The following is a 12,334-nucleotide window of genomic DNA, read 5'->3' as shown; positions in this document are numbered from 1 at the left end:
AGTACACAGCTAATAAGCGGTGGACCAAGATTTAAATAGAGGCAGCCTGATTTGAAAACCCATGACCTTATCATCGCTCTTTTAAAAAATGATTTATTTATTTATGTTAGAAAGAGTGTGCACATGTGTCTGAGTCAGGGGGAGACGGAGAGAGAGAATCCTCAAGCAGACTCCCCATTGAGTGCAGAGTCTGAGGTGGGTTTATCCCAGGACATCGAGATCATGACCTGAGCCAAAATCAAGAGTCAGCTGCCCAACCCATTAACCAACTTGGGTGCCTCCTTAATCTTTACTCTTATTGGCATTTATATGTCTTCTTTGTAGAAACATCTGTTTATACTCTTTGCCTTAAGAAATGGATTGTCTTTTTTATTATTGAGTTGTAAGCACGCTTTATATACTCCATACACAGGTCACTTATCAGCTATAATTTGCAAATACTGCCTCCCATCTGTAGGTTCACTTTCTTTTTTCTTCTAGCTTTACTGAGGTATAAATGACAAATAACAATTGCGTATATTTGAAGTGTACAATCTGATGTTCTTATATACGAACACACTGTGAAATGATTACCACAGTCAAGCTAATTAGCATATCCATCACTGTGCATAATTACCTTTCTTTTTTTTGGTGATGAGAACACTCAAGATTTACTCATTTAAAATATATAATATAGTATTATTAATTGTAGTCACCATGTTGTGGATCAGGTCTCCAGAACTTATTCTTCTTACAGTTCAAAGTTTGACTCCTTTGACTAACACCTACCCTGACACCTACCCTGACCCCTAGGCTCCTGGTAACCACTCTTCTACTCTGTTTTTCATGAGTTTGACATTTTTAGATTCTACATGTAAGTGAGATCATACAGTACTTATCTTTGTGTGTCTACCTTATTTACTTAGCATAATGTACTTTTCACTTTGATAGTATCTTTTGAATCATAAAATTTCTTAATTTAGATGATTTGCAATTTATCTTTCTTTCTTTTGTTGTTTATGCTTTTAGTGACATATCTAAGAATCTACTACCAAATCCAAATTATGAAGATATAGTTCTATCTTTTCTCTTAAGATTTTAATATTTTGGCTCTTACATTTAGGTCTTTGATTTATATCGAGTTACTTCTTTATGTGGTGTCAGGTGAGCATCCAACTTCATTATTTTGCATGTGGGTATCCAGCAGTACATTTGTTGAAAAGACTATTCTTTCTCCATTCTTTCTCCTTAGCACCCTTGACAAAAATCAACTGACCATAGGTACATGGGTTTATTTTTGGGTTTTCTAATCTATTCCACTGGTCTATGTTTATCCTTATGACAGTAACAAACTTTCTTTATTACTACAGCTTTGTATTAAGTTTTAAAATTGGGAAGCATGAGTCTTCCAACTTTGTTCATCTTTTTCAAGATTGTTTTGGGTATTCTGGGTCCTGCGAGTATACATATGAATTTCAGGATTGGCTGATTTCTATAAAGAAGCCAGCTAAGATTCTGATAGGTATTGTATCAAATCTATCAGTTTGGTGAGTATTGCCATCTTAACAATATTAGTTTCTCTCAATAATGTTTTATAGTTTTCAGAGCAAAAATACTGTACTTTTGTTAAATTTATTCCTAAAAATTTTATTTTTTATGCTATTATAAACAGAACTGCTTCTTAATTTCATTTTCAGATTGTTCACTGCAAGTGTACAAAAGTATAACTGATTTTAATAGATTAATTTTTTTCTGCAAACTTGCTGAACTTAACTTATTACTTCTAATGGTCTCTTAGTGAGTTCTTTAGTGTTTTCCACATTTAAGATCATGTCATCTATAAAAAGTGATAGCTTTATTTCTTCCTTTCCAATCCGGATACCTTTTATTTCCTCTTAATGCCTGATTGCCCTAGGTAGAAATTCCAGTAAACTGTTCAGTAGATGTGGTAAAAGCTGATTTCCTATTCTTATTCCCGATTTTAAAGGGAAACCATTCAATCTTTCATTATTAAATATAATATTAGCTGGGTATTCTAGTTTGTTTAATGTTTTGTAAAAAGGTGTTGGATTTTGTCAAATACTTTTTCTGCATCTCTTGAGATAATCATGCTACCATTATTCTCAAATTGCCTCTACTGGAAATACACATCATTCCTGGTGGGAAGTGATTAGTTAAGAAAGATACAAATAACCTTGTATATAAATTGAAGAAGAGCTTATTTTCAGCTGAAGAGACCAGGACAAGGTTAGAACTAAATTTTAAAAATAGTTTAAGATTTGTTATTTTCCAGAGTAACAGTTATCTGTGACATTAATATCAATAGATACTTTAAAAAAATAGCTTTATTTAGCTATAACTCACATATACAATTCACCTGAGGTATAAAGTTCAGGAATTTTTAGGATAAAACATTATTAATTTTAAAATTGTGAATAATATGTATAACATAACACTTGCCATGTTAAACATTTCAGGTGTAAAATTCACTGGCATTAATCATATTTACAAGATTGTGCAACTATCACTACTATTTCCAAAATTTTTCATCACCCTAAACAGAAACTCTATGTCCATTAAACAATAACTCCCCATTTCCCTTAGTCCTAATCCATGTTAACTTCTTTTATCTGAGTCTATGAATTTGCTTATTCCAGGTATGTTATATACAAGGAATCATACAATATGTGTCCTTTTGTTTCTGACTTATTTCATTTCACATAAGGTTTTCAAGGTTCACATCCATTTTGTAGCATATATTTGAACTTTCATCCCCCCCCTTTTTTAAAGATTATGTATTTTTGAGAGAAGGGACAGAGAGAGCACGAACAAGCATGCAGGGGGATGGGCAGAGGGAGAGAGAAACCCAAACAGACTCCATATCAAGTGTGGAGCCTGACATGGGGCTCAACCCCATTACTCCAAGACTATGACCTGAAGCGAAACCAAGTGTTGGATGCCCAGCTGACTGTACAACTGAGGCATCCAAACTTCATTCCTTTTCATGGCTAAATAATATTCCACGGTGGATACATATTACTCTTATTACTCTATCCATCTGTTGATGGACTCTTAGTTTTTCCATCTTTTGGCTATGGTGAATAATGATGCTATGAACATTGGTATGTGAATCTGTTTGATTCCCTGCTTTCCATTCCTTTGCACATACACCTAGGAGAGGAACTGCTGAATCACATGGTAATTCTCTGATTAGCTTTTTGAAGAATTGTCAAAATGTTCTGCATAGCAGCTGCACCATTTTACAATCCCACCAACACTTCACAAAGGTTCCTATTTCTCAACATCCTCAACATTTGTTATTTTCCATTTCTTCCATAATAACCATCCTGAAGTGTATATGGTAGTATCTCATTGTGGTTTTGATCTGGAATTTTCCTAATGACTAATGATGTTGACTATCTTTCCATATGCTTAACTGTCATTTGTATATCTTGTATATATGGAGAAATGACTATTCAAATCCTTTGCCCATTTTGAATTCGTTTTGTTGTTGTGGTTGTTAAGTTGTAGGAGTCCTTCATATACTCCAGAGATTAATCCCTTAGCAGATAAATGATTAGCTATTTTTTTTTTCCATCCTGTGGATTGTCTTTTCATTCTCGCAGGAATATTCCTTTGATACACAATAATTTTAATTTTGATGGAGTCTAATTCATTTATTTTTTTCTTTGTTGCTTTGCTTTTTTACATGCCCAATCTGATTATGTCTATCTTTTAATAGTTGATTTCACCCATTTACATTTAATGTGATTCTGATAAAGAAGGATTCATTTCTAGCATTTATGTATTTTTCCCTTATGATGTATCTATTTTTTATTCTCCCAATTCCTCCATTATTGCTTTTAAATAGTTTTTTTTTTTTTAATAGTATACCATTTTAATTCTCTTTTTTTCCTTCTCTGGAAAAAGAAATCAATAAGGAAATATTGGCTGTAATCCACACATTAGGCCAGATGGACATAATGGAAATATATACAGAATATTCCATCCAAAAGCATTAGCATACACATTCTTCTCTAACATACATGGAACTTTCACCTGATAGATCATATGTTAGGCCACAAAAAAGTCTTAGTATATTTATGAAGACTGAAACCACATCAAGCATCTTTTCTGAGCACAATGATATGAAACTAGAAATTAATTACAAGAAGAAAATTAAAAAATCAAGTATGTCGAGATTAGACAATATGCTATCACAGAAATACAAATGGTTGTAAGATACTATTAAAAATAATTATATGTCAGGTGGTATCTCATTGTGATTATGATTTGTGTTTCCCTGATGATGACTGATGTTGAGCATTTTTCATGTGTCTGTTGGCCATATGTATGTCTTCTTTGGAGAAATATCTGTTCATGTCTTCTACCCTTTTCCTGAATATTTATTTTTTGAGGGGATGCTGAGTGTGATAAGGTCTTTATAGATTTTGGATCTAATCCCTTTATCTGGTAAAACATTTGCAAATATCTTCTCCCATTCTGTAGGTTGCCTTTTAGTTGTGTTGACTGTTTAAATAAAAAATTTAAAAAAAAGAAAAAAATAATTACCTGTCAACAAATTGGACAATTTATAAGAAACGGATAATTTCCTAGATACATGCAACCTACAAAGACTGAACCATAAGGGACTAAGTTAATCAGAACAAACCAATTAATAGTATGTAGACTGAATCAGTAATCAAAACCCTCCCAACAAACAAAAGTCCAGGACCAGACAGCTTTACTGGAGAATTTTACCAAACATTCAAAGACAAATTAATACCAATTGTTCTCAAACTCTTCCAAAAATCAGAAGAGGAAGAAACACTTCAATTTTTTTTTAGTAAGGCTAACGTTACCTTGATACCACAACCAGACAAAGATGCCACAAGAAAAGAACTTTCAGCCCATTACTCTGATGAACATAAATGCAAAACTCCTCAACAAACTATCAGCAAACTGTATGTAACAATACATTAAAAGGATCATACACCATGATGAAATGGGATTTATTCTAGGGATGCAAAGATGGTTCAATGCTTACAAATCAATTAATATGACAAACAACATTACCAGAATGAAGGATAAAAATCCTAATTATCTCAATAGATGCAGAAAAGGCATTTGACAAAGTTCAACATGAATTTATGATAAAAACTCTCAACAAACTATGAATGTGCCTTAACATAATAAAGGTCATCTATGACAAGCCCACAGCTAACATCATACTGAATGGTAAAAAGCTGAACACTTTTCCTCTAGGGTCAGGGACAAGACAAGGATGTCATGCTTGCCTTTCATTCAATGTAGCATTGGAAGTCCTAGCCAGAATAATTAGATAAGATAAAGAAATAAAAGTCATCCAACTGGAAAGGAAAAAGTACCTGTTTATAGGTAACATGATAATATTCATAGGAAACACTAAAGACACCACCAAAAAAGCTGTTAGAACTAAGAAATGAGGAGTGCCTAAGTGGCTCAGTCAGTTAAGCATCTCCCTTCACCTTAGGTCATGATCTCAGGGTTCTGGGATAAGCCTCATGTAGGGCTTCCTGCTTAGCAGGGAGTCTGCTTCTCCCTCTCCCTATGCTGCTCCCCCTGCATGTGCGTGCACTCCCTCTCTCTTTCTCTCTCATTAATAAGTTAAAAAAAAAAAGAATTAAGAAATGAATTCAGTTAAGTTGCCAAAGTCAACATTCAAAAATCAATTACTTTCTAAACATTAACCACAGTCAGAGAAATTAAGAAAACAATCTCATTTATAATTGCATCAAAAAGAATAAAATACCTAGGAAAAAATTTTACCAAGGAGGTGAAAGATTTCTACCCTGTAAACTGGAAGACACTAATGGAAGAAATTGAGAAGACACAAGTAAATGAAAAGATATCCCACACTCATACTCATAGATTGGTAGAATTAGTACTGTTAAAATGGCCATACTACTCAAAGCAATTCAGTTTAATTCTTACCAAAATTTCAATGAAATTTTTCACAGAAATAGAAAAATCCTAAAATATGAATAAAACCACAAAAGACGCCAAATAGCTAAAGCAATCTTGAGAAAGAAGAACAAAGCTGGAGGCTGCATGCTCCCTGATTTTGAACGGTATTACAATGTCAGAGTTATCAAAACAGTATGGTATTGGCATAAAAACAGACAGATCAATGGAACAGATAGAGAGCCCTCCTCCCCAAACCCCCTTCACAAATATGGTCATTTAACTTGTGGCAAAGAAGCCAAGAATAAACAATGAGGAAAGAAAACTCTGTTTAATAAATGGTGCTGGGAAAACTGCACAGCCACATGAAAAAGAATGAAATAGGACCACTATCTTATACTACCTACAAAATCAATTAAAATAATTAAAGACTTAAACATAAGGCTGAAACCATAAGCTTCCTACAAGAAAACATAAGTGGTAAGTATGTTGACATTGGTCTTGGTGATGATTTTTTGGATTTGATATCAAAAGCAAAGGCAACAAAAGCAAAAATATACAGCTTTGCGCAGTGGCAGTATCGTAGCCAATGAGGTTTATCCGAGGCGCGATTATTGCTAATTGAAAACTTTTCCCAAAGCAAAAATATACAAATGGGACTACCTCAAACTAAAAAGCTTCTGCAGAGCAAAGGAAACCAATAAGAAAGTCAAAAGGCAACCTACAGAATGTGAAAAAATATCTGTAAAATCATATATCCAATAAAGGGTTAAAATGCAAATACACAAATAACTCATGTAACTTGATAGCAAACTAATACTCCAATAAAAAATGGGCAGAGGATTTGAACTGACATTTTTTCAAAGAAGACATACAGATGGTCAACAAGTATATGAAAAGATTTCAATATCAGCAGTCATGAGGGAAATGCAAATAAAAATCACAATGAGATTATAACCTCATACCTGTTAGAATAGCTAGTATCAAAAGACAACAAATAACAAGTATTGGCAAGGACGTGGAGAAAAGGGAACTCTCACACACTGTTTTAGTGGAAATGTAAATTCGTCAAGCCACTACAGAAAACAGTATGGAGGTTTCTCAAAAAATTTAAAAAAGAAATATCATACTACCCAGCATTTGTACTTGTGGGTATTTATCTGAAGAAAACAAAAACACTGCCTTGAAAAGATGGATGTAGCATTATTTATATTAGCCAAGATATGGAAACAACTTAAGTGACCACTGATAGATCGTACATAAATGAAATGAATAAAACCCGGTATGTATAGTATTTTATTTATTCAATATTAAGCATATTATACATACACATACAATGAAATATTGGGTAATAAAGAAAAAATATTGCCGTTTGTGACCAAATGGATGGAACTTGAAGGCATTATACTAAGTGAAATAAGTCAAAGAAAGACAAATACCATATGATTTCATTTATATATGGAATCTTGAAAAAAGAAAAATTGAGCTCACAGATACAGAGAACAGACTGACAAGTGTCAAAGGTGGCAGTGAAGGGAGAGTGAAATGGGTGACTGCGGCCAAAGGTACAAACTTCCAATTATAAAAAAAAAAAAAAACAACATAGAGGTATTATGTATAACATGGTATTATGTATAACTGTATTACATATTTGAAGGTTCTCATTATTAGAAAAATAAATTGTAACTATGTGATAGATGTTAACTCGACTTACTGTGGTGATCATTGCACCATATACACAAATATCAAATCATTATGTTGTGTATCTGAAACTAATACAGTGTTATACATCAATTATATCACAATACAAAACTTCAACAGAAATAAAATTTTTATTTTATTTACAATTTAAATATTTAAATAGTAATATTTTAAAATGTTTCTAAAAGACTAGAATGACACAACAAAATTCTTTATTTTCACTTTTAAAAAGTAAATAAACAGTATTTCCTTAGACATACTTGAGGAACTTGGTGTAAACATTACTTTGTATTCTAACTTGAAGTAATTTTGTCTTACTGCCCAAAGTATGCAAGTCACCCGAAGAGCAAAATAGATTTGGACATTCAATTTCTTTTACATAAAGGTAATAAACCTAAAATAAATCTGTACCCCATTTTACTTAATATTCCAACTATTAAGAAAAAATGCTAAATAAATAAATAGCTTAAGTTGAACATGGAAATATTTAGAAATTAATTTGAGAAATGATCAAATAATATATTCATTATATGTGTGAAACTATTTTAAGAAGTCTTTGTATTTAAGAAAAGTATATGTACACAATGAATTGTGAAAATCTACTTAACTACTAAATTCTATAGCAAGTAAATATTTGAATGTGATTTTTTTTTTCTTCAGATTTTATTTATATATTTGAGAGAAAGAGAGCATGTCTGCAAGACAGAGAGGGAAAGAGAGAGCACAAGCAGGGGAGGATCAGAGGAGGAAGCAAACTTCCTGCTGAACAAGGAGTCCAATGCAGGCTTAATCCTAGGCATCATGAGCTGAACTGAAGGCAGACACTTAACCTACTGAGCCACCCGGGTGCCCCTTAAATGTGATTTCTTAAAAGGATTAAATGGTCCTTAAGTCTTAGAAGAATTAGATTTAAGTTCCTTTTCACACTTTGAAGATTTTTCTACACCAAAAGATAGCAACCTTAGACTTAACAGGAAAGTAATCAGGTAGCTGGAAGAATAGTCAGAGATCATGTTAAATAGCTATTTCCTCTCTCTTACTTCCAACCAGAGCAACTAAAAATTTTTCAAAGACAGTAATTGCCCAAAAGTACAATTCCTATTGAAATGCCTAGATTAATTTAGAGACAGTGAGCTTTTTTAGGAATGTTATTAGAAAACTGATAGCATTCAAGATAAAGATTTGGGTCTTCTCAGATCCCAAATCTTATTTTCTCATATGGCTACCGCCTAGACTACCCCCAGCATGTGACTGTCCTGATTTATTGTGTACAGAAAGGAGCCCAAAGGTCATATAGAGACCCAAAGCAGAATAACAAGTGGTGTGTTCTAGTAGAATGAGAAAGACTTGAGCTTAAGAAGGCCTGTGTGATCTGGACCCCCCTCTTCCTGGGCTTTTGTGAGAATTTAATGTGAGAATTTATAATAACATGTATAAAAGAACAAAACACATAGTGGTCCTTGAGGAGGATGACTTATTTCTTTCCTTCACTGATGAAAATGACATACCAGTACTGTTTCTAATTAGCTCAATAATTCTAAGTATCAGGAAGCACATTTGCTAAAAACAAAACAAAAACCAATAACAAAAAAAAAAAAAAAAAAAAACCTGTCACAAATCCAGAGAGTGTTGAGAAATTCTCTCTAGACTGCAGTTAGAAACTTTCCTGATAAAATGTACAAAGACTAGATCTGAAGTGCATTCAGACAGGATGGTCAGAGCATAGCTAGAGGGATGGTTTAAAAGAGGTGGAAGATTGTTCTGGGTAGCACAGACATTTTAACAATATTTATTCTTCCAATCCATGAGCATGGAATGTTTCTCCATTTTTCTATGTCTCCTTCCACTTCCTTCTTACGTGTTCTATAGTTTTCAGAGTACAGATCTTTTGCCTCGTTGGTTAGGTTTATTCCTAGGTATCTTACAGTTTTTGGTTCAATGTAATCCCTATGAAAATACCATCAAATTTTTCACAGAAATAGAACAAATAATCCTAAATTTTGTATGGAACAAGAGAAGACCCCGAATAGCCAGAGGAAAGCTGAAAAAGAAAAGCAAAGCTGGTGGCATCACAATTCGAGACTTCAAGCTGTATTACAAAGCTGTAATCATCAAGACAATATGGTACTGGCACAGAAACAGACATACAGATCAATGGAACAGAACAGAGAGCCCAGAAATGGACCCTCAATTCTATGGTCAACTAGTATTCAACAAAGCAGGAAAGAATGTCCAATGGATGGGATGGGCAGGAGGTGGGCAGACACTGGGGAAAGATAAGAGGAGGAACTGTCACACAGACAGGGTGAGGAACTCGCCAGATAGAGATGGGGTTGAGGGGCATACAGGAGAGACAGGGATGAGGCAGTGAAGGAGCAGGGGTGAGGAAGGAATGATCACTGCAACCAGGATGCAAGGTGGAAAAAGCCAACAGATCTAAAAATTAGTGGTCAGGAATTTACTATGGAGTAACTGATCTCAGAAGCAAAGTGCAACTGAAGATCAACTGCCATAGGCTGGGAACAGAATGTAAAATCTGCCCATGGAAAGAGAGGCTGTTTCTTAATTTTTCAAGTTCAAAGGGAAGGAGAGTTGTGAGGCACAGCTTGAGGCAATATGGCTCACAGTTAGGTGGACAGAGGGAAGGGATCAAGGTAAGTGATGGAGTAAGGCACTGAGGAGGTTTGAGGATTAAATGTCAGGGTGCTAGAGTAATTCTGCCTGGCTGCATGTGGAAACTCCAAAATAAATATAATATTTGAAAATACTTGAAACACTGATATGCTGCCATGCCAACACTTCATAGACCCTGGTACTATAACCAGGGTGCATACCAGGAGTTTGATTCGAATGTGTATCATGTTCAAGCTATTATTAAATTCATAGCAAAGATCTTATGAAGCACCTGTTCCATGCCAGGCATTCTGCATGATTTATCTCTGTGAACCATTATGCCCATCCTACAGAAGAGATACTGTTAGTATCACAAATTTAAAGTTGAGGAAACTGAGGTAGAGACAGATTAATTTCCCAAGATTACAAAACCAGGACAGAGAAGCTGGGCTTGAACTTACTCTGCGTGCAGCAATCCAACCCTATACCTAGAAAGGACACTTCTAGGCACAATAGAATTGACTCAGTTTCATTTTACAGTGGAGTCCAAAAGGACTGTTTGAAGTGAAATGCTCACTTCTTTGGAGAAAAACACATACAGGTACTAACTCTTAAAGTGGTAAAGTGTGGGAATCACTGTGGATGTAAGAATGGATAGAGGACCCCAAGATAAATATAAAGGGAGAAGAGGAAAGCAGTGAAAAAAAAAATAACTCTTTTCTGATTATGAAAGTCATGCAATAGCCATTATAGATAAATTGGGAAAATCAGAAAAGTAGAAAGAAGAAAAAAAAATCATTAATAAGTCATCAGCCATAATGAACATATTGGTGTAATGCTGTAACTTTGGTGTAATATATAAAAGCAATTACATTGGGCTTCTTGGACTTTTGTCCCTGAGCAAACAAAAAAGATGTGTGGCAAATTGCCTAAATAGTCTGAACTTCTGGGTGAAAACTGGAAGGCTTCTCAGAGAACTGAGAATCCCAACTGCTAGATGTTAGAGGACAGCTGCATGTTGGATGAGAGGAAAGACCATACTTAGTTGTCTGGCACCTAAAGACCGCAGAAGAGAACCTAAGTGGCTAACTTGAGGACCTCTAGAAAAGATGCTACACTCAAAGAATCTGCACAACCAGTAGGAAGAAGTCTTCTCCTGGACCCACCAGTACTATATGTGAAAAGACATATCTGGAAAGAACAGTCAAAACTGCAAGAACGTTCCACAAGGTAAAAGGACAACAATTCCTATCAGGAGAGTTGGATAAATGTCAAGTTCACACTGACACTTGCATTTTATAGTTTCAGAAGGAGTTAATACCAGAGAATACCATGAAATGTCTAGTTCAACCAAAAAAATGACCACCTTTGAAAAGATCACCTGAAATTTTAAGCAGGTATGGGCTATCAAGATAACATAAGCAAGGAAATTTTACCACTTTAATCTGTGTCTATTTTCCCTAAAGGGAATAAGCATTTTGCTTTTATTTTACTTTATTTATTAATTTTCTTAAAAAAGATTTTACCCATTTATTTGAGATAGAGGGAGAGTAAAAGAGAGAGTACAAGCAGGGAGAGCAGCAGGCAGAGGGAGAAGCAGACTTCCCGCTGAGTGGGGAGCCCGATTCAGGGCTTGATCCCAGGACTCTGGGATCATGACCTGAGCCAAAGGCAGATGCTCAACAACTGAACCACTCTGGCACCCTGCCTTTTGCTTTTAAATAGATACAACATTGCATTAAATGTTATTCTTATCAGAAGGTGGTCATTCACAGGTTACATACAAGTAAAATCAACAATCAAAGCTTCTGTTTGTGTTTGGTAAAGTTAACCTGATCTGAAAGAGAAAGCTTGAATTTGGGTCACAGAAGAAACAACATGCTACCACATGGAGTCTTTCCTACCAAGACTTCTTTCACTGTTTATTTCAGTTAATTTTGTCACAAGGAGAGTAAGAGCTTGTGAATATGGCATCACATGCTGCTGCCCCTCATCCTCATCTGTATACTCATTCCAGTAAGCAAAGAGGATGCGTCTGTGACAACCTTAACTGCGTCTTGTGCCTGCTCAACTACCACTGCTAAAAACTAACCCCCCC

The 12,334-nt window shown here is 34.7% G+C and overlaps 1 protein-coding gene and 1 pseudogene across 4 annotated transcripts in view; one reads left to right on the top strand and one right to left on the bottom strand.

Annotated features, from left to right (window-relative positions):
* Nucleotides 1-12,334, bottom strand: part of SPIDR (scaffold protein involved in DNA repair) — a 607,809-nt gene that overhangs the window by 190,029 nt on the left and 405,446 nt on the right. The gene's annotated exons all lie outside the window — the stretch shown is intronic.
* LOC116575635 lies at nt 6,483-6,565 on the top strand (annotated as a pseudogene).

The sequence above is a fragment of the Mustela erminea genome, chromosome 16 (assembly GCF_009829155.1).
Source record: "Mustela erminea isolate mMusErm1 chromosome 16, mMusErm1.Pri, whole genome shotgun sequence".
NCBI classification, from domain to species: Eukaryota; Metazoa; Chordata; class Mammalia; order Carnivora; family Mustelidae; genus Mustela; species Mustela erminea.
Note: the sequence above shows the minus strand (reverse complement) of the source record. Positions and strands in the feature narration are given on the sequence as shown.